The sequence below is a fragment of the Ambystoma mexicanum genome, chromosome 1q (genome assembly GCF_040938575.1).
Source record: "Ambystoma mexicanum isolate Mex_15411 chromosome 1q, UKY_AmexF1_1, whole genome shotgun sequence".
NCBI lineage: Eukaryota > Metazoa > Chordata > Amphibia > Caudata > Ambystomatidae > Ambystoma > Ambystoma mexicanum.
Genome location: NC_090922.1, coordinates 173366405 through 173389498, shown reverse-complemented (window position 1 = coordinate 173389498; position 23094 = coordinate 173366405). Strand labels below are relative to the sequence as shown.

General features: G+C 43.7%; 1 protein-coding gene across 1 annotated transcript in view; it reads left to right on the top strand.

Moving 5' to 3' along the window:
* Nucleotides 1–23094, top strand: part of MBOAT7 (membrane bound O-acyltransferase domain containing 7) — a 243413-nt gene that overhangs the window by 22749 nt on the left and 197570 nt on the right. The window lies entirely within an intron of this gene.

Sequence of the window (23094 nt, the reverse complement as noted above, 5' to 3'; positions counted from 1 at the left end):
TGTCTCCATTTTTTGTGTCTATTACCCCAAGTGCAATTTTCGTGCATGGGAGCGTTTGCTCTTTTTAAAACATTTTTTTTTAGCACATTTCTTTTGAACAAACTTGGTCAATTCCATTCTCGTTTCCATCAAAACAGCGTTTTTCGGGAGGAAAGCATGGTTTCAAGATCAGACGTGCAATCATTGTGGCAAGAGGGTCAGTTAATCACAAAATGGGCACACGTGGTAGTAGGCTGGTGCTGCCTGCTAACTTTGAGGGCGTGGGGGAAGAGTCTGGCAGATGATGGGTGACTGAAAGCAGGAATTGCAAAACCACCCAGTGCCTTCAAAACTACAGGCCGTTTTGCCTCCAGTATCAACAACACTACAAGATGAACTCAGTTGGAATGTGGAAACACAGGTTTGATTTCCCAAATAATGTTACTTTAGGCAATATTGCACTAGGGAATTCAAAACACAAATGCCAGTGTGGCAAAGTCTTCTAGTTCAGTAAACGTCTCTAAAAACAAGATTTGTAGCTTTCTCTGGGTTTTACTGCTGCCACTCATGGTCTTAGAGTTGTTGCATGTTTTTATTCTCCTGCTCTGCGTCTTTCATCTTCTGTCGACTTGGTCCTTGGTGGGAAGATCTGTTATTTTAGTCGAGCCTGCCAGGTTGCTGTTGTAGCTAATCTTGAGTAGTGAGGCGGGGCTGGGCAGATGTCTAAACGGAGCCCAAAGCTTCCGCCAGATGAGGGATCACAACTGAGTCTGTATGGGCTGCTCCCTTGACTCTTGCTCTTTCTGCCGCAAGTATCCGGTCTTGTTCCCCAGTAGTGAAGGAAAAGAAGTTCAAGGTATGAATTCTCCCATCCCCTGCACACTTAGATGCTGAAAAAGAGCAGAACATTTTAATAACCATTATAATAACGAATTCAGAGGTACAAAGTGTCACTGAACCAAAGTGGTTTAATACATTCAAATAAATACAACAGAACATCAGCACGAGGATTCATGTAGACGCCAAAACAAATCCAATCAAGCTCGACTCGTTTCGGGGCAACAGCCCCTTCTTCCAGAACAATATGTATTGTAAATTCAAAGCCAGACAAACTGATTATAAATCAGACAAGATAACAAATATTGCATGATATTAATCAAAAGAAAACTGAATACACACAAAAAAATCAATCAAAAAATAATAACAGGCCGTTATGTATTCCCAATGGGACGTTTGCGAACCAACCACCAGGGCCGCTACGGTGGTCCCTCAAAAGGGGACATGTTAAAAGGTATAATATAGACACACAAAGTATGAACTAGCACCATGCATCTAGTGCAGAAGCTGAAACTATAGGTTCAAAGCCTACCTGGCCTTCCTCTACTGATTCTCGGAGTGTCAACAAACACTGCAACTCTGTTGAAAGTGCATAAACCCTGAAATGTTGTATCTCGTAATTCTAAAAAGATTCTTTTTCGTAAGGGTTAAAGGGACAAGTCCACTTATCTTGTCCTCAAGAGTGTCAAATCACAATATAAAAGCGGGTGCCAACGGCACAGACTAATCCACCGTTCCGTGCAACTATTTCAAGCAGCTGTGAGGATCCACAGTAGAAGTGGGCCAGACGCTGTTGTGTGTAAACCTAGCAGGATTGGAGAAATTGTGACTGGATAAGCGGGCAAGGAGCCCCATCGTTGTGACTGCCTGATGTAAAAGCTGCGGTGCAAACCGAGGTATAGAGTAATTCTTAAGAGAAAAATAGCGCAAGGAGCATTATCTTTTTTTCTTATGGTCTCTGAACCTTTTTAGTTATTGGGATGGGGTCTTCCCAAATCTGGCTATAAGAGCCTGTTTGACTAGCTCATAGTTCTTTTTGTCATCTGCATTCAATTCCGTGACCGCATCACAGCCATTCTGGGGGAGCCTCAACATAACCCATGAAATTAGATTATTCCCACTAATACCTTGCAAACCATAAGGGAATTCAAGTGTACCCAACCAATCCAGCACATCCAGCTTTGGATCATACATACTCACCACCCCTTTTGGTAGGGTTTCTTGGGACTCGCAGACCGAGAAGAACCTGAAAAGGAAGCGCATTCAAGGGCCATTTTCTTCATGTCCTGTTAATGTTGCATTTCCCTTTCCTTGTGTCTTCTCTCTTTGTCATTGTCCTTAGAATCTACTGTTAGTTTTCTGAATTCTAGTTCAACTATCATCTCTTCAAGAGATATTCTGGTCTCATATTGTGACCCAGCGGAGTCAGGATAGGCGGTAACTGAGGTGCAGGGGGAAGGCTGTTGAGGGGGTTTGGCAGACCCTTGTGAACCCTCTTAACCTTCTGATCCATTTGGCAGATTAAAACTAAGCTCTAAACTTTCATTCCCAGAATCCTCTTCCATATCACTGTTGGTAGTAGGGGTTATGGGCCTACTCCCAGGGTGTTGATGATTTAACAATATTTGTATCGACTTGTTCCCTCCACCACCACCCCCCCCAACCCACTTACAACTCAGGCCCCTTTTTACAGAAATCTTTCAGTTCTTCTACTGTAAGTGCAACAAAGTCCTGTTCATTAAAATTATCAATTTCCAGTTGTTCTAAGTGGCTTTTTCTAGTAGAGCTAGCCTTGTGCAGGGTTTTCTTAGACACAAGTATAACCAATAATCAAGGTAATCCACTCTACACCAGTCCCACTGCTGCCACCAGTGTTGGGTACGTTTACCAGTGTTGGGTATGTTTTTGTAAAGTCCAACTGGTGTGGGACTTCATAAGACTTAATTGGTATTAGGGACCCAACTCTTAATAAAGGCTTGTACTACACAAGTCAGTAGAGTGGCTGAGCAGCCAGGCTTATCTTGGGAGGGGTAATGTGAGCTGTAGAGCAGTACCTTGAAACCCATAAATGCAAGGATCCAAGTAAACTCTTACACACTTAAAGCTATATAAAATATGTGTATTTATTTATACACAAGGCACTATAAAAAGCACTGCAACTAACAACATTAAGTGAAAAATGGAATAAAAATTATATCGGAAACAATAATGCAGGTGAGTAGCTTTTCTGTGCTTTACATGTCAAGCACACGGAGTGACAACAATAGAGGTCATTATCAGCACTTATGATCACCTTTACAAAATTGGGTTTGGGAGGGAGAGTTTCAGAGTTAGATAGCACACGCTTTAGCAACTGTTACAATAGTCTTTTCTCCCAGAGGGATGTAGCTTGTCTGTTTTCTAGCAATAAAAAGTGTTATACAATTTTAAACCTTATGCGAGAACCAGCACTACCAAAGCCAAAACAGTTTAGAAGAGGAGCCTTTAGGAAACCAGGACAACCAAAGTCAAGTGGATAGTTTTAGTTCTGATGCAGTTCTTCAAAGAAAATGTTCACCAAACAGTCAGTAGTTTTTAAGGAATTGCAGGAGCTCAAGAGGAGCCTACCTGCTGGTGCACAAGCTCTAAGGCCTGCAGGCGTCCACTCGAAATTTGAGATTAAAGTACTTCACAAGCTAGGAAGCACAGAAAATGGTAAAAAAATAATTCCTGATGCAGACCCCCGATTCTTGGTCGTGGTGACGAAAGGGGGAGGGGGTCCTCTGGCGGATGTCTGTGGCTGGACTCTGAAGAGGGACTCGGCAGCAAAGGATTCCAATCACTTCAGCGGCTCTTTGTGGTTTTGGCACCTTTTTTCTCAGCGCAAAGAAGGAACAATTATCCCCGGTTGGATTTTACCCAGTCACTCGGTCCCTGAACTCTGGTGAGGGGACTTTAAGAATTCCTGCTTCTGTAGGACCCCACGGATGCCTGCAAAGTTTCAGCCGGATTTGTTCTTCAGAAGACGATGCACTCGATGGTCCAGGTACCCTGGGTATTGGGATATGGCAGCACAGGAAGTTGTGGGTTGGCCCAAACCGAAGCAGGTCTTGAGGCTAGTTGGTCCCACCAGCCTAAGGGAGGAAGTCCATGGCGGTCTTCCCCGTCAATGTGAAAACTGGGTCCGCACAGCTGCAAGGCTTCACCGGTACTTTCGTGGTTCTGGAAGTTGCTGCTGGTGTCTCTGCTCGTCCTCCTCTTTGGATTTCTTGTTCCAGGGGTCGACACTGCAGTCCCAAAATCCTTGTCTTTTATGCGGGATCCCATGCATTCAGTCATGCAGCTGTCGATCACTGGGGGCGCTGTTTTCCAGGACAGCCAGCCGCCCAGTTAGAACTGGTTTCAGCCAGGCATCCCTACAGACCAAGTACAGCAAAGTTTCGGGCTCCTTCCTCAGTTCCAAGACACACTGGAGCCTGGCGGGGCTTCAGGGCTGAAGCCTGCCAAAAGCAAAACACACAGAGGACCCAAAACTATTCCAAAGCATAAAGTAAATGCCCAGAAGGAACTGACAAACGAAAAATGGCGACAAAAGAAGACAGGGGCCATTTTGGAAAAATGGTCGCCCATGGGTGCTATACTGCAGCTGAGAAATCAGCCTGCTAGTGTGGGGTGCATTTAAAGGCCCCACACAGAAGTAACGTTCACTTGAATATCAAGATTTTAAAAACTGAAACAAAAACAGCCTGGCATTTGTTTTTGTTTTCCAAGTAAAATAAAAGAGCCATGTGGAAAGGGGACTACCTGTCATTACCAAAGGAAAAGCAGCATTTTAATTTACAAAAGGAGGAATCAAAGATCCCTGTCACACTGAAACAGGAGTTCTAAACATTGGAAACAAAAATGGCGTGCAAATAAAAACGGGTTTTGAAAAAAATAAAAGTGAAATAAATATCACTGCTCACAGAAACATGTCAGGAAAACAAAACATGATGTGTAGATTTACAAAGAGCAATGTATATTATGTTTCACCCACAAAACGCCAGTGACATATGAAGAGCCACTTTGTTTTCATGAAAAAAATGTCAGCCCAAGGCAGGCCCTTTTGCTGGCTGTGGGCAAAACGTCACAAGGACATCTCCCACTTCCAGCCTGGATATCACATCTCCCATCTAATGACCAACCGCAATGAAAATGTCCTGCTAAAGGCATCGAAATTCAGTGTTCGCCAGACCTGCTGGCTCTGAAAGCAGGGACTTCAAGAAAAGTCATCCTTGTTTGGAGCACGACTAATAGGTGTGAAAATGGGGGCACCCACTTCAAAGAGCAAGCTTCCAACACAAAGGAGACTGATAAAGGTACAGGCTTACCCAGTGAAGACAATTTGTCGTAAGCAGGAGCAGGACCGTTTGTCTCACATGAACATTCACAATTTATTTAAAAGGACTATGTAAAAAGAAGCAGGAGAACGTGGATGCCTGAACTCAAAATTGTCTTTATTGACATAAGACAAAAAGAAAACCGAAAAAAAAGAAATTCCTTGTTATGAACTTCTAGACTTCAATTAGTCCTGTGCAGAAACGTTCTTCTGTAGTTTCTGAGATAAGGATGGTTGGGAGTACTTCTGGACCTAGTCTTCATATGCCCAAGGGTGCTCCGTGATTGCTCTCTCCTCCAACCCTGATCTGTTCTGAAACAGAGCAGAGAAAATCTTGTTAGTCCTTCAGTGTCTACCTTATATGGGGGCTGGAGCGCTGTCAACCAATCAGACCTACTTTTATGGTGTAGGTTACAAAAACCCACCCAAGCCCCGCCCCCTTCTTTCCGTAGTGAAGGCTTTCATAATGCCTCTCCACGCAATGCCGGAAAAGGGATTCCCATGTCGACTCCCAGGGTCCGACTAGCGCAGGATACCGAAGGTACGTGTTTTTGTGAGGGGAAAGTACTCTGTTTTCGTATTGGGCAGAGCCACCGGTGCTGCTAGCGTTGGGTGACACCATTCCGCGTCTGTGTCCACGTGGTCTTTGTTAAAGTCCAAATAGGGATTTAGCACATCTTGACCGGTCTCTCTGAGACAACGTTGCCGAATGTCTGGTCGTTTTTCCCCATGTCTGCTTCACCCAAGTTTTTCTTTCCGCATCTGCCGCATCTGTGCCTTTCCCGTCTGTTACCCTACTCGTGCCTCGTGAGTGTTTACAGCGGCCCCACCATTTGCCCCCGTCTGCCCCAGTTTCCCTTTCCCTGGTATCCAGGGAAACCACTCCATTTGGGCCAACCACTCCATTGTAGCCCTCACAATCTATTATCATTTAGGCCTTTTTCTCAGCCATCATAAGGCGGATAGATTTCATCTATGTACCATTTTTTAAATGTAATTTCCAGGCGATTTTGAGGATATAAAATTAATCTTCCTGTAACTCTGGGAATTGTAAGGGCTGGTTAAATTAGGTGACTGACTGATTTGCGAGAGTTTGTGAGCGGGAGGAAATTGAAATTAGGGATATGCTTAATAATTTACATATTCATAACTGTTGTGCTTTTCATGGAAACGGCAGAAAGGTGCCACAAGTCCGTGCTACATGATACAGATTTGGTGGTCAGCTAATCTTATTCTCCATGATTAGCGGAAACAAAAGAATTTTTTTAAACACTTTTTATTTGCATTTTTCATAATAACAAACAGAACACGTAAAGAGTTCAAATTTCCCTCGCCCCTTGTTCTTATTCTTAGTTTAATCCAGCAAGGCCCCCTCCCATCCCATCGCTATCTTACAATGATTGGCACTTCCTGTCCTCCTACCCCCTCGGGGAACCATATTGGTGTTGTCACACCCCCCCTTTACCCTACCCCTGCCCTCCACTCCATACTCTCACCTTAGCGAATGTCTCATGGCGGTTTCAGATTATTAGATTTTGATGGGTCATTCAGAAGTTGACCCCAGTATACTGTTACTTCTGACCCCTCTACATCAGCTCCCATCCCCGGTAGTGTTGCCAGTTCGTCAATCCCCCATCTGTGGGCATCTGCTTGCCACATTGTTATTGTTTCGTATTTTGTCTCTCTTCCCCCCTGGCAGGGTCCCCCAAATGCATATTTTCTGGTTGCACTCCAGTTTTGTCCCCACCAACACGTTCACCTCCTCAATCACCTTGTTCCAATATACTGCAATAACCCCAAAGTCCCAGATCATGTGCCAGAATCCCGCTGGGCCCCTAGCACATCTAGGGCATTCATCCGGTAGCCTTTTATTCATCGCCCGTAATCTGGTCGGGGTCACATACGTCCTGTGCATAATATTAAACCGGACCAGCTGAAATCAAGCATTTTGCGATACCTTCCGGACTAATTCACATATTCCTTTCCATTCCTTGTCCGGAATCTGGTACCCCATATCCATCTCCCATTTCTCCTTCACCTTCAACACTGCTGTGGGTTTCTCTTCCTGGAGGGCTTTATAAATGTGTGAGATCCTTGATGTGCCACCCGCTTGTTCTAACAGTACTCCGCATCCATGGACTAGTTTCTGTCTCATAATTCCGCCAATCTATGGACTATTGCACCATACGCCAAGAACAAGCTCCTTGGCAAGTCAAAATGTGTGCACCATTCTGCAAAAGTTAGTAGTTTCCCTCCTTCGAACAGGTCTCCCACCTTCTCGCACACCTTTTCCTGAAGCCTCTACCCTTGCTCTCCCTACTGCTTGTTGCAATTTCCGGTCCACCCTCCCCCCCCCCCCAGGGCAAATACCCACCATGAAGCCCTCCCGGCCCTTTTTTTCGAACATACTTCTTCCATGTTTCCCTAACTGCCTCGAACACAATTGAAGACCTCTTATTCCCCATTGGGTTCCACAACAATTCAACCCCCTTCCGATGTTGTGGCAGGTTCCCCATTCCAGCACCGACTGCAGCTGCGCTGCTACAAAGTATTTCTCGTATCAGGCAGGCCTAACCCGCCTTCTGCTCTAGATCTACCTAGTATTGTTAAGGACACCCTTGTCCTCCACGTATTCCATAATAATTCCCCACTTTACTATCCAGCATTTAAAAAGATATTTTTTTCGCCACATATGACAGGCAAGACAACAGGCCCACTGGCTCCCGATCAAAGAGCGCATACTATCCAAGACACTCGCAATCATATGCTTATCACAATCAGCACTACCCTACCTAGTGGAACGAAGACACCAAGCTCAAACACTCGGAGCTAAACGTGACATATACTCACACCAACTCAAAATTCCTTCCTTTAACAGAGCTAAAGCCGGTGGATCCAGTTTCTAAGTATTAGCACCAAAATCCTGGAACTCACTACCACTTGAACTAAGAACAGAAACTTCTCATGGTTTTCAGAAAGGCTCTGAAAACCAAACTGTTCATGTAGACCGCACTCGCTCCGCTGTTCCCCCTGTAACCTTGGAACCGGAGTACTGTATGTTCCTAACCTGCACATAAATTATTGTCTTAAGTGAATATTCTGTAACTGCGCCTCGATGCCCGAGGGCAGTTTGTGTGCTTTATAAATGGAAATAAATAAATATTGGTGAAGAAGTAGAGCAATCTTGGTAGGATCACCATTTTACATTGCGCCACTCTACCCATCAGGGAAAGTGGCAGGTCCTTCCAACATTGTACTGAGTCCCTATCCTTGATAATGCCTTCCCCGTATTGTGTACAAAGGTTTCCTCCATTTTGTGAAATATTTGTATACCCAGATATTTAAACGACTCCATCTCCTATTTTATCCCTACCATCGGTAGGTCTTGCATGTGACATTGCCGTAGCCCTTCAAAGGGGAACAAGACTGATTGTTCCTCCTTGATGCGAAAGCCGGACATGTGTCGGAAAATCTTTAATATTTCTAGTAGCGTTGGTAAATTCTCCTGCGGCTTGGTTTACATTTAAGAGGAGATCGTCCACATATAGTGACACTAGATGCTGCACTCCCCTGGCTTCTGTCCCCACCTCTTCCATTCCCTGCTGTAGAAACTCTGCTAAGGGCTCCAGAGCGAGGGAAAATAGTATTGGAGACGCTGCTCATCCCTGTCGTGTCCCCCTGCCTATTTCCCATTTCCCAGATACCCAGTCATTAATCCTTACCATCACCATTGGTTTGTTGTATAGTTGCCCCAGCCACTTACAGATATTTTCCCCAAACCCAAATTCTTTCAACACTTGGAATAGCCATTTCCACTCCAGCGAATCAAACGCTTTCATGGCGTTTAACGAGGCAACCGCCATGGCCTGTTTCTGGGATTTTACGTGGTCCATGATCTGGTGGAGGCGAGCAATATTTCTGGTTGTGTTTGTGCCCCCGATAAACCCACATTGATCCAAGTGGACCAACTTTGGAGCCACTTTCGCCATTCTGGCTGCCAAAATCTTCCCCAAGATTTTCCCATCAACATTCAGTAAGGATATGGGGCGGTATGACATATAGTCCAGTGGGTCTTTCCTCTCCTTCAAAATTACTGTTATTCTAGCTTCCCTCATGGACTCGAATGCCTCATCGTATACCTTTTTTTGAGTTGTCGGGCTAGGAGGTCTATAAACTCTCAGTAAAATTCTATAAGGAATCCACCCCTACCAGGTGACGTGCCTACCAGGTGACGTGCCCTTCCTCATGGTGCGTACTGCCCATCTAATGTCTCCCTCTATCGGGGCCTCCAGTTCTACCTTTAGATCATTCCCAACCTTTTGGCAACTGGATCTTGTCCATAAGATCTTCCACGTCTATGCCCACATACCCTTTTTCGCTTGTAAATAGCCCCTCGTAGAGTTCTGCAAAGACTCTGTTGATCTGTTCGTGGGTGCCCACTGTTTCACTCGATTTAGTTCTGATCTGGGTTATCCCCTGTCTTGGGCTTGCCCTGCTTATCAACCAGGCAAATAGCTTCCCCGCTTTGTCACCGTCTCCATGTAGTCAAATATCTCGTTTGCTATTATCAAAATGTGCCAAGTCTGCCAGGGTCTTATGGTAAAATCTATTCCTTACCTGGATACCTCTCCCCGCCTCCCTGTCCAATTCCACCAACTGCCCCGCCACCCGATGTAATGTTACCTGCAGATTTTGTTCTCATCCCCACTGTCGTGGAGAGGCACACAACCCCCTTAAGTTTGCATTGAAAGCCTCCCAGAGTACCTCCATTGAGTCCACCTACCCCTCATTCAACTCAAAGTAAGTTTCAATCCCTTTGCGTATTTCATTGATAAACAGCCCATCCTCTAATGCATCTCTCTGCATATGTCACAGCCGATGTGAGGACCTCCTACATTTCCCCACTAGTTTGACCACAAGGGGTGAGTTATCCGAGAGGGTACATCCTAGATATTCTGGCAGCTCAAATTGCCGGCATTATTCCCTCCCTGTCAGGAGGTAGTCCAGGCGCGAGTACGATCCATGTACTCCCGAATATGAGAACCCTTTCTCTTCACCATGTTTCTCCCTCCATATTTCCACCAGATCAAGGTACTCCACCACCTTGTGGAGGGATACTGTCATATGTTTATTTTTTACTAGGTACCCTCCCTCCAGTCCCATCCAGGTGTGCATCTAGATGACAGTTAAAGCCCCCCCCGCCATAAGATAATGTCCCCTCTACGCCCCAACCATGTGTAGGACCGATCGGAAGCATTCCTTATCGTCCACATTCGGTGCATAAGAGTTCACCATATAAATAGAGCATCATTCCCATATACCCACCATCACCGTCCTCTCCACCTCATCCCTCAACACCTTTTCCACTCTTAGTGGCACCCCAGATCAGTGCTCCCCTAGCTTGGGTCGAGTAGGATGTACCAAACACCAGGCCCACCCACAATTTTCCCAAGTTCACCAGGTCCCCCTTACCCCATGTGTGTCTTCTGTATCAGAGTCACTTGTATTCCATGCCGTATCAGAAATTCCACCACCCTCCGTTTCTTTTGTCTTGATCCTAGCCCTCGAACATTCCGATTTTCAATCCTCCCAACTCCCTCCTCTCATCGATCAAAAATGATGTCCCATCCTTAAATTATGCCTACCTCCAGCACTGCCTAAGGGCCACCTCTTGCACTGGGATTCTGTATCTGTGCTCTCCCCTCGCTTTCCTTGGTTGCGCTCTGAAACACTTGTGTATGAGCGCGATATCATATCCTTCTTCCCCAAGCCTTTTCCCTTCAATTTTCCCCCTATCCCCCCTCAAACCCTTTCCCGGTCGCTCCAGCTTTACATTGTGACATTGTTCCCCCATAGTCCAATTTCTGGTATTGTGCCTTCCCATGTTTGATCTTTCCCCATGCCTTTTGCTTCTTCCCTGTCCCTCAACAATGCTCCAGATGATGCCCATCCCCAACCTGGTATCTTCAACCCCAGCTCCCTCCCCACCTCACTCCCTCCCCTCCACCCTCCTTCCCTCCCCTCCTAGCCCCCCACCTCCCTCACTCAAACTCTTCAACTGTGTTCTGGTGGTGACTCCCCTCCGGGCTCTATCCCACCACTCCTGACACGTAGACCCCTTGATTAACATATCCCACCTTTTCTCCGTACTTCATGGACAGCGGTCAAAGGTGTCGTCTAAGTGGGGGGGGGATTTCAGCACTGCCCCTGCCTCCATCTCTCTCATTTATTCCCAGGTGACTATTTCCCAGTGACTCTCCTCACACTTAATGCCACCTCCCTCGCCATCCTCAATCTCCTGTGCCAGATTGTGTCCCTCCCGAGTCCCCTCCATTTTGGGGATCCCTGCTTTGCAGTGTGGTGTCTAGCCAATCCCACACTTCTTCCGTGGATGTAAAGAACCATGACTTTCCCCCCTGGTAGGACCTTCAACTTAGCCAGGAAAAACATCACGTATTTTAAGTTGAGCTCATGGAGTTGGCGCCTCACTGCGTCGTATGTTCTCCTCTGTCGTTGTACTTCCAACGTAAAGTCTGGAAAGATGCGCAATTTTGCATTCCCAATTTCGTAGACGCCTATCCTGCGGACTTCTTCTAATATGGCGTCCCAATCCCAGAGGTTCATCATTTTGGCCACCATCACTCTCGGTGGCGCACCTGGTGGCAGGGGTCTACCCGGCACCCTGTGCACCCTCTCCACTGTGAACATTTAGACAGTCCTTTGATCCCCAGTACTTTCAGCAAATATGTTTAGTCTGGCAATTGATAGTAAAATTATGAAGTTGTGATAAATAACTACATTTTGCCAAAATGTTGAAAGGAGAAATAAGGATGATGACAAATGGGAATTGCCATATGTTCCTCCTAACCCCTAAACCAATCCTGACTTGGAGGCTGGTTTTGGGAGGAGAGAGAAGTGTAACTGTCCAATCCTAGTGTAGGGATTATTGCAGGGTACTTCCCCAAGATTGTAAAATTGGTGGTGTCATCGCTGCTATATAAGGGGGACTGCACTAGGACAGGGGGGGACACACAGAAAAAAGACAGACAGGATCAGACAGAGAAAGAATCAGACCATCAGCAAGGCTGCTGAAACCTACCATCTGACCACTGTAAGGAGACACCAGAGGAGATTGCTGAGAGTGCATCTGGGTGGAGCTGTTCTCTATGAAGGCCTCAAAGCAGACTGGGTGGTGGCCAGCGGGAGGCCATCTTTGAGAGTGAACTAACCAGACCCATGCCCTATCTTTCCAGAGGGTCCTGAGATGCAGCTGTCTTTCCTGAACCTTAAACAGCGGTTTGCTATGTAAGTAGAACTGAGCCCTGGGAAACCTAAAGGTGGGGGGCAGTCTCCTTGCCTTGAATCCTTTCCCTTTTATAGTGGGTGTGGGTTGGGGGGAGGGGAGTGAATTGTGTAGATCCTAAGCCTAGGTAACCAAAAATATGAATTTAATTAATTCCCCATTTGGCAGAACACTACAGGTGGATTTTGTTAAAATTAGAAATTCACAAAGCTCACTTCCCTGTGTGTGCTGAAAACTATAACCTGTAAGCGAATTGGGTAATCCTTGTTGTCCAGCTGACCCCGACTTCTTTAAGGAAGAGGGGAGTCTTTGTTTTTAAACCAGTCCAACCTTTTTATTCAGCTTCCCCAACACAGGCATTTCAGTAAGGGGGGGTCTGAAATTCAAAATTCCCCAAAGCAATACAATTGTAACTTGCCAACCTAGTCCAAAGCAAGGGGGTTTCTGGGAAACAAAGCAATAATCACACTTTGTTTATTTTAAACCAAAAGTGTGGGCGAAAATTGTAATTGCCATATGTATTTTTACCAATCTTGAAATCCTACTGCTACCCTTTTAAGCCTGCAGGAAAATCAAAATCGCACAACATTACATTTGCGCCTTTTGCTATTGATCAGTGTAATTATTTTTGTGCAGTGAAATTTGCAGAAAGTAAGAATAGTGTCTGTGTTCTTTTTAACTCACTTTTGGGATTTATTTATGCTGACAGAAGTTGAGTGTGTTGTGCCACGGATAAAGTAGTGTTTTTGATATTTGTGTGCTAATTTCTATTACTGTTAATTTAAATACCAATATATTGCCCGTACACCGGCCTGGTTCTTGGCTCGTTGTTAGCTCAGGGGAGAGGGATCCAAGGGACATATGTGTCTGAGATTGGGCTAAAAAAAGAATCTGTTAAATAGTTTGTTGCATAACCACTTGAGTGGGCAAGGAAGGAACTTCCCGTGTTGAGGTTGGCTTATCAATGAATTGTTACACTAGTAACCCGCACAAAAAGTAGTAAAAAGTAACCACTGCCACCAGCCATTTAAGTCAGTCAGTTGTAACAAAAAGTTACATGAGAAGTGGGATAAGGACAAAAGAAAAAGGTAAGTAAGGTAAAAGGTATCCTACTATTCTTGGGAACTGTAGTTCTCACAATAAAAGGTATTTAAACACTGGAGTACAAGGGACTCCTCAGTGACACTGCAGAGGGTGCTGTGTGTCACTAAGCAAAAAGCAGATGCCAATGGAGTTTACCAGACTCCATTAAAGAGTAAGAATACAAACTCCCAATAAGACAAAATGCATGAGTGAGTGGCAAAAAGTTCCTCTCACTCAGGAGGTTAAAATGGAAAAGATTCCAGAGTCCAGCAAAATTGCGGGGGTCTCTAAAGTTGAAGGGAATTGGCACAGAACTGAAAATTCTCCCTAACAGTCGTCAACCAGACACGTGCTTGAAACTGCAACCCCTCGGCTATGCAGCTGAAGGTGGGAAAAGTGACTTTGAGCACTCTTCAAAAGATCTGCCAAGTCCTAAGAAGAATCTGAGTACGGGCAGTGAGTTGTAACAGTACTTACCTGAACCCCTATGTCCCCTTTAAAAGTTTGGCAACTTTAAAAGATTTCTAACAGTTTGGCTTTGTCACTGCTTGCTCGCGCAGGAATTCCGAAAGTGGGGGACATGTTTTTATTAGCTAGAACAACTTGTCCTCTACCCTTTATAACTGGATACAAGAATCCCTCTACTAACTTTTTCCCGTCTCACAAAACTGTGTGGATACTTGGTGAACTTTTGGGCACAAGGCTCCATACATTTTAGGGATGGACTTCTGAAGTTGGTGTATCTCTGTGGACATGTAGTGGTGCATACTAATCGTTGCAGGGGGTTATGTATTTCACCATACTCCAGTGATTGTATATATGTATCTTTTATTTAGTATTGTGTGATATTACATGCTAGCGGTCCTTTTTCATAGTAGTATATGCCATAAATAAATAAGTATTTTTACAACTGTTTGTCTAAGTGTGGTCCTTGACTTTTCACTATGTGTACTCATTGAGGACCACTTACCAGGCTCACCCCTCTTGAGACTTAGCCTTGACAACTCCCTTTGCTACCTTGAACTGGTTTGGCTACAGCTCGCAGATTTGTCCCTGAACTAGGTTGTCCTTCTATACACCTGTCCACCAGGCTAATCATCTGTCCACCAGGCTAATCATCTGTCCACCAGGCCAGAGTATAGAATATCAGTCTCAACACCGGTTAGGCTGCATAGCCCGCCAATAGATCCTGCCATACTTTGTCTGAACTTGAGTTGAGAACATGTCGTGGGCGCTTTAGTCTAGAGCAACCCGCAAAAAGTACTTGGCTATCCTGGTCGAGCAGTTGTTGCCTTAATATCTTAATTTCAGCTCTGGACTGGGGTCTGGTGGAGAGGTTTGAGGTAGTCTAACGCAATGAAAGTGATCATAAGCGGCTTTCCATTGTATTTGGGAATATTGACGGACAGCATCAGTGTCTCCCTGGCAGTGACCGGACAACTCGTACCCAATATAGGCAAAATACCTCATACCCCAAAAATGGACCCCTCCACAAGGTCAATCTATTTCTTCGGATTGGGGCAGACCTAGTTATACACGTAAAAAGAGAGCTGGATAGAATTAATTCATAACCATTCTCTCCTATCTAGTGACAGGTCCCGCTTGTCATTGAAGTCATGAAAAAATTGTCGCAGTAAACCTAAAAAAATGTATCAATTTCATTTATTGTATCGATCTAACACATCATAATGATAAAAACTAAACATCCAAAATAACACAAAGCATCACATATACATCAATTCTGAATCACATAACAATGATACTACCTCCAACACTAAACAATACATCAGACACAATTTGACAAAAATGGTTACTCAAACAACAGAATCTCCCTATGTCAAAATCACAACGTTTCTGTTCATCGCACCACGTTGATAAAACATTCATCAGGGGGATGTCCTTTCGTAAATTACTTTTGTTGTTTCCAACACTTTGTGCTGTGAGCGACTCTCATAAAACACTTGTAACATATAACACACTCCAAACTGGTGATATGGCATTCTTTCTTTTTAATTATGCTATTATTCATCCACCTTAACACATACCAATGTAGTCTCATGGTGATCGTCTGTGTAAACACACAGATGGACACATTTACATCCAAGAAAGTACCTGTTAATTATACATGAGACTTCTTCCACGGGATGGAGTTATTTCCACGAATTCCAATTTAAGAATTTCATCACTTGTACTTGCTCCTAAATAGCACGGAGGCTCATCTGTCAATAGAAAACATCAACCAAGGGACTAATCAAACTTATGTTACATCCCCGAATAGTCTTACACTAATATCATCACAACCTCACAAAGCTTAACACACAGTTCCTACCTTTAGGATGACCGCAGACCATATAAACGGTATCCGTCTAATTCTATTCATAAACAGTAGTTAATTCAAACGGACGTCTCCAACAACTGCCATCTTTGTCCGGGCATTCCTATTGCTCTATAAATTGGACTAACCTAGAGGCAAATAAGTGTTCCAGGCATTTACCAAGTAGCTGTTGGACAAATAGAATTATTATGTGATCATAATTGCTCAGGTCGACGAGATTCAAATAACTAATTAATATTATCAAAAGCTGTGTATTAAACATGAGTGTGGATGAAGACTAGAACAAGTTACATCGTATGATTACTTGGGTATACGGTTTGCTGAAAATTGTCTTTGGACTGCGCAACTTGTTGAAGCAAGTGTTACCCTGGAAAGGAACAGTGGAGCCGTGAGGAAATTTGCACAAAGACATAGCGGTGGGGCTGTAGCACCAGCCGCCGAAATATATGAAATACAGGCTAAATCTTCTGCATTATATGGGGTAGATATTTGGGGGTACCTTTTTTAAAGCTCAGGATTTAGCAACACATGAAAACAATACAGATTTTCCATACATTTGTTACAGAAAAACGTGATTCTATTAAAGACTCGGAGGTGAAAGATTATGCTCTCTACGTCTTTACTTTTACTCAAGCAGCAACACAAAAAGCAATAACAATATAAAAAATAATACAAATCCCAGGAAGAACCAACATATTCATAGTCCATTTTGATAGGTTATTAAAAACATGTGACTTATTTCCCCAATCACGATGCCTTCTCCACTATAACACGCTGTCATCCCATAGTCCTTCCTCTTTCTTTCGCTGAACTAATTCAACTTGCGTCCCAACCGGTAGACGACTTAACTTCTTAGATAAATTCCTCACGGTGCCGTCTTCTGTTCCGTCCCTGAAACAAACATAAACTATTACCGATCTCATTATAAACGGGTGGGCAATGGCATAACAACATTAACATGTCAATACAAATATGCATTATTACCACATCACGTTATGTACTGATATAGCAGCGATTTGAAATTGGGTGGGATAATCTTTCACCTCTGAGTCTTTAAAGGCATGGTCTAGTAAAAAATTTTATTGTCCCTACGGGTCGGCCATGTTTGTTTAAGCCTAAGTGGCTCGATTTTAGAAAACTTTCCTATGGACCTTACCCGAGTTTTCGTCCATTCAACGCACGCGAAAACAAGCACCAGGGAGCCGCCATTTCCTGATAATCCTATCTTTTCCCCGATCGCCCTGGCTGACCTGCTTTTGCGGCACTAAATCAATTCCCCCGCCCCTGAGCCTGACATTATCAAAACATTCATATTCCCCGCCTCTCCCCATGACGTTACTGTGCTGCGTAGGCAAACGCGCCCAGTCGTCTTCTGCGCGACTCCACACAGAACCCGGAAACCAACACAGCGCGCCACAATTCGGAATATGAAACTATACTTTAAAACGAAACAGCAACACGGTACTTTTGGTAAAGTACATTTATTTGACATTAAATGTTTAGAGAATATTCAGCAATTGACATATGAACTCCGGAAGCCATTTATTTTCTTTTATCTGTATCCGCAATAACTGTTCCGTTTCATCTTGAGTCACGCGCTGTTCCTTTATGGTACACAGGGTGTTCATTTTCGTAAAAAGAATCACTTTGGAAGCACAGTGAACCACAAGGCTGTTCCATCAACTAGGCACTAGTCCAGCCTAAAGGTTGATATGTTGTTTCTAGCCACTAGCACAGCGTAAGGGCATGTGGGCCCTTGGCGATCGTCCCATAATATGGTGATCGTGCTCCAGTTGTTGACACGAAGCTGCAGGTGTCTGCTGAAGAATCCATCCGCCGGTGTCTCAAACAGGTGGCAGTGGCAGAAAGGGATCAAATACCTGTGATGAAAACAAAAAAATAATTAGTCTTGCTAGCCGAACTTCATTAATATTACTCATTTTATTTATTACGGCCGATCAGAAACTATTTGCTTGCAAGGATAGTTCAATGGAGTATGTTCGTCTCTAAAATCAATGCGAAAAGTAACGAAATAAATCGAGGCCAACACACAATGATAAACGACAGTCTACATGCGTGAGGAATGATATGATATATGATATGCCATTTGTAATGCGCCTATACTCGAGTGTTTCTAGGCGTGACGAGGCAGGTGGGGAACAAGGGCAGACAGACAACGATCCTACTAGGCCAGGTGTCTTTCTAATCGCGCATGGGGAAAGGCTGAACATGGTCAGTTGAATACAAATTAAATAATAGGGCCAGCTGGTGGCAAGTGCAAGGTAAATGCCGGGAGAAGTAGCCGAAGGATACAGAGACAGTCCCGTAGTGCAGGGAAAAGTGGCTGGGCCAAGGACCGAGATCGGTGAGACCAGTGGACCTGCATGCCCATGTGCCCACTACGAACAGTTTTACTTGCTTTTCCTAGCTCTTCATTCATTCATTTATTCATGCATCCATTCATTAAATCTTCATTCCGGTATAAAAGCGTGTAAAGATTTACTTACATTATATTTGAAATTTCCATTGTGTCTCTTCGTAATGCAGTCTGTAAAACGGACCGTGCTCTTGACAATGATTTTTCGTATACTGACCTAAAACTGAAACTCGGTCTAGTTTCTGAATTTTCTGCCTTATCGTCTCTTACGTTATTGTGCACTCCCTTCAAATGTAGTTCTTTCGGCATGGTCCCTGTCTCAAGGTCAAAAAACAATAGACCCCTATACTTCCAGTGTGACTTGTGGGCCTCATCTGGGCGCTGTCCTTCGCATTCTTTATTTGCAACATCCCGTAGTATAGCCATCTGTGAGAACTTGAAGTTTAGAATCCGTCTATGTAGTGCGCCTCAATGTGCAAATGCGAACTGGCTTCTCTCCCAAATGCTACGGGCCGCTTGGCTGGCGCGTTCTAAGTGCCCCAATTTTGTCCCCGTTGTCTGCGAGCTTTGCAGCCCAAATTGAGACATTTAATTTTTGGCGGAAGGTCAGGGAAAGTATAAAGTACCACAGGAGTTGAGTTAAAAGTGAGATTTATTGTTTGTTTGTTTTGTTATTTGCAATACGCAAGCCTCCACTCCGTTAACAGTGCGCAGCATTTACATTTCCATGAGATGAGACATGAGAAAAACATATACATACACATATATGAGGTGAATAGAGAGAATTCAAAGATGACACCCAGCTTGTTCGCCACCCATGATGGTGAAGGTAGGGGTTAGGGTTACAGGTACACTGTACAATAACATTTATTTACAAAAAGACAATCGTATTGCAATTATTTAAACGGGGATTTGTACTTCACAATCAGCTGTGCTTCGGGTGGGCATGGCACAGTCGCAATGTTCGGTGGCAATGGTTCACTGCTCTGCACAGAAACGTCCAAAATTCCATATCTGTGCTTCTCTAACACAGCAACAATAAGGCCTTTCACAAAGTCGAACTGCATTTCATCATAGACTGGTTTGATCACCCATTGCTTACTTCATTTTGAAAACACCTTAGTGTAGCGAGGCATCCTTACTTTACCCCTAGTCCTAGATTGTTCACGTCCGACATTGCTGTTATGGGCCAAGACCGCTAGTAGAGTGCGATGTTTCATGCCCCGAAAGCTAAAATGCAAGCGCTTTGGCCTGTACTTTAGGCACATATTGTGGAACACCTCCAAATCTCCTGTCTGACAGAATTCTGTCAGTCCTCTCAAATCTCTTGATAGAGTTTTGTCGAAAACAATCTTCTCAATGGCTTTGTGTGTCGGTGAAGATGGAATCAACCACTTCTTCTTCCGTGCCTCCTCTGGGGACAAAGGGCTATGTTCACATTGGTGGAAATGTTCATTTGCTGTCCAGCGGTGAACGTTGGTACAGTGGTGCATCAGTGACCGCCATTTTTCAAGTAGTATTTCCACTGACCCCTCACAAGTTTTTGAGCTCCACCAAAGATGGTTGGTGATAGAATGTGACCACTGCAAAATACTTTCAAAACCTTTTTTTTTCCCTGCAGCCTAGATTTTCTTATTGATTGATTTAGCAAGATGCCATACGTCAAATTGATGTTTAATATGTGGGAACTGCTCTCTCATTGTCTTGGCAATTGAAACGTGTCTATCCGTGGCTATGAGGTCGATGTGCATTTCCCTCGATTGTAGATATTCCACTGATTTTATAAAACCTAGTTTCTCCATGGCCACTGAGGATGTACATTGTGTTACCTGCACGACCACCAAACTCAAAATTTCTTACTATCCATGTCCTGTAAGTGGTAGGTGCAGTACTTGGCAGAAAATCCAGGGCTGTCGCACTGTCCATCGCCGGCTAGCCTGAATCGTTTGCCTTCGAATGTACTTGCTAGAGACAATTGTTCAATTTTCCAAGCATCACTAATGGCCGGAAACAGATAATCACGTTGGTATGTGTAGTACAGCGCTTTAGAAATGAAATGGAGTCCCACAAACTGAAAGAAAGCCTCTAACTTTCTAAAACTGGAGCCACTAAAAAGTGATGCAGCTGCACACAGTAGATTGCCTGCTGGCAGTTTCCCCAGCATCGGTTGTGCAGACCATGAGAACCTATGATTTAATCTACAGGCGGCATTTATTTTGACGTTACTGCCTTTTATTTGACGAGTCACATTAATCAATGGCTTCCCACATACTTTCCTTCTAATGGAATGCACACATTTCAGCATACTTATAATTTCCATCAAACAACTGTCGAATACAATGTATTTGCTCTCATTAGACTTTCATCCTGCGTCAACGTTGTTTCGGCCTTTGACGTTGTGGAGATTTCAACACATTGGTAAGTAATATCGCTGATATCAAGTTCTGATGCGTCTATGGATGCTGCGGCTGGTTGATTCTCTGTCATTTCAACATCTATTACTTCGACATTGATGGGAGAACACAACAATGTCGACAGGTTTTTTGGTGGCAAATTTTTGGCGGGTGTAGATTGTGTAAATTGATCTGCAACTACTTCAGAGCTATCTTCAATACATTCAATAACATCTTCTTGTGGTGGTGCGGTCGCACTGTAGCTATGGTCCAATGCAACTTTGCTGTAGTCTCCAAACACAATTAATTCATGTTCTGGCCTTTGGACATGAGCATCTCGAGCCTGAACACGCCTCGCCTGAATTAATAGTTCCTCCATAGTGTACACGGTCTGGCAAGCCACATCTCTCATTCGCTTCACTGTCTGTGTGTGTATAGTTCTGACACCCACGGGTAACTGGAGGAGAGATTGGAAAAGGGATGTTCAGTTTAAACACAAGATGGAGTGTAGTAGAATTGACTGGAAAAAAACATAAAATAGTTCCCAGCACAAACATTTTTTTAAAGTTATGAACTGTTTGTAACTAACCTTTTTTTGTTTTTTTTTCTTTGCAACTTTTTTGACTGGACCTTCAACATCTGCACGCTGTAGCTCCGATTCGTTTCCGCATGTCCTCCCTTCCTCTTGCGCTGCAAGGACTATATTTTCTGTATCCGCATAGACAGCACGGAATGAGGCTCCATCGTCTCCCTGAAACATAGTACTTTCATTACTATGTATCAAAATATTGTTAGCATAAAACACACGTGAGGACGAACACACGGGTACATCTCAATAGCCAAATACGATTTAAACATTGTGTGCAACAATCAAACGACAAGTATTCGACCAGTGATGATCTATTTCGATGGAACTGTCAGTATCCATACCTCTGGCTCTGCATGGACTGCCATGAATGGTTGTATTGGAGAGGAGGCATCCGCATCTCCCTGAAACACAGTACTTGCATTAGTATGCTTTTCAATATTGGAAACACAACACACACTTGGGGTCGACGGCACAGGTACATATAAAGAGATAACCGCAAATGATGCATTGTCCAAAAGAATCAAGGAAAATCCAAATATGATCACATTTCATAGATTTATTTCAACGATTCCTTTACATCTGCATTGTCTAAATGAGATGTTGTGATTGTGGTGGAAGCTCCGTCGTCTCCCTGAAACACAGTACTTGGATTAGTATGGTTTTCAATATTGGAAACATACCACACACTTGGGGTCGAACGCACAGGTACATATAAAGAGATAACCGCGAAAGATGCATTGTCCAAAAGAATCAAGGAAAATCCAAATATGATCACATTTCATCAACTTATTTCAACGATTCCTTTACATCTGCATCATCTAAATGAGATGTTCTGATTGTGGTGGAAGCTTCATCGTCTCCCTGAAACACAGCACTTGCGTTAATAGGGAAGAAAGTATAGCAAATGGAATCACGTTATATGATCACGCATGATGGAGCTGTCATTATCCATACCTCGTGCTGCTGAAGAATATCTATGGATGTTGCAAATGTAGTGCGCACTTCCGAAAGCTGTTGCGCCGATTCGTATACTTGAATGTCAGGCTGTGCATCAAGTGCAGGGGTTGACGCTCCATCAACTGCCTGAAACATAGTACTTGCATTAGTGAGGATTACAATTGTGAAAACATAACACACACCTGGGGTCGACAGCACAGGTACATATCAACGGCTAACCACGAATGAAACATTGTGTAGAACAATCAAACGACAAGAATTCCAGCTCTGATGACGCTCGATGGAGCTGTCAGTATCCATACCTCCTGATGTTGAAAAACATCTAGAAATGTTGTAGATGTGGCGGACGCTTCAGCATCTCCCTGAAAGACAGTACTTGCATTAGTATGGATAACACTAATTATAACTGAAAACAAACACCAGTGGACGATAACTAAGGTGTATATCAATTGGAAAGCAGTAACCAAACATTCGGTAAAATAATTCCACGATAGAATAAAACTATTACTTGACATGCATAAAACAAGTATGTAGCGGATTAGCCTAGTAAGTTTACTTGATACGCGCTAGAAGTGGTTGATAACTGCGACCACGTCAAGGATGTAGAATGTTCTTGCTTCAGATTCAAGGGATAGTCAAGAAGTTGTAAAGGTCAATTAATGATTGATAATGAAATGCCAATATTAAAAATAGCCATGTAAGCCGACAGAATACTTGAAAAATGCTCAATACAGCACAGTTCCCTGTGCCCATATATATATATGCATTGCGTTTGTGGGTTATGAAATCGAAAAAGAATATATTGATAAATGTCATTATTCAAAAAACTATACACTCATATCAATATCGAAATTATTACAAAGGATAGAACACCTACAATATCT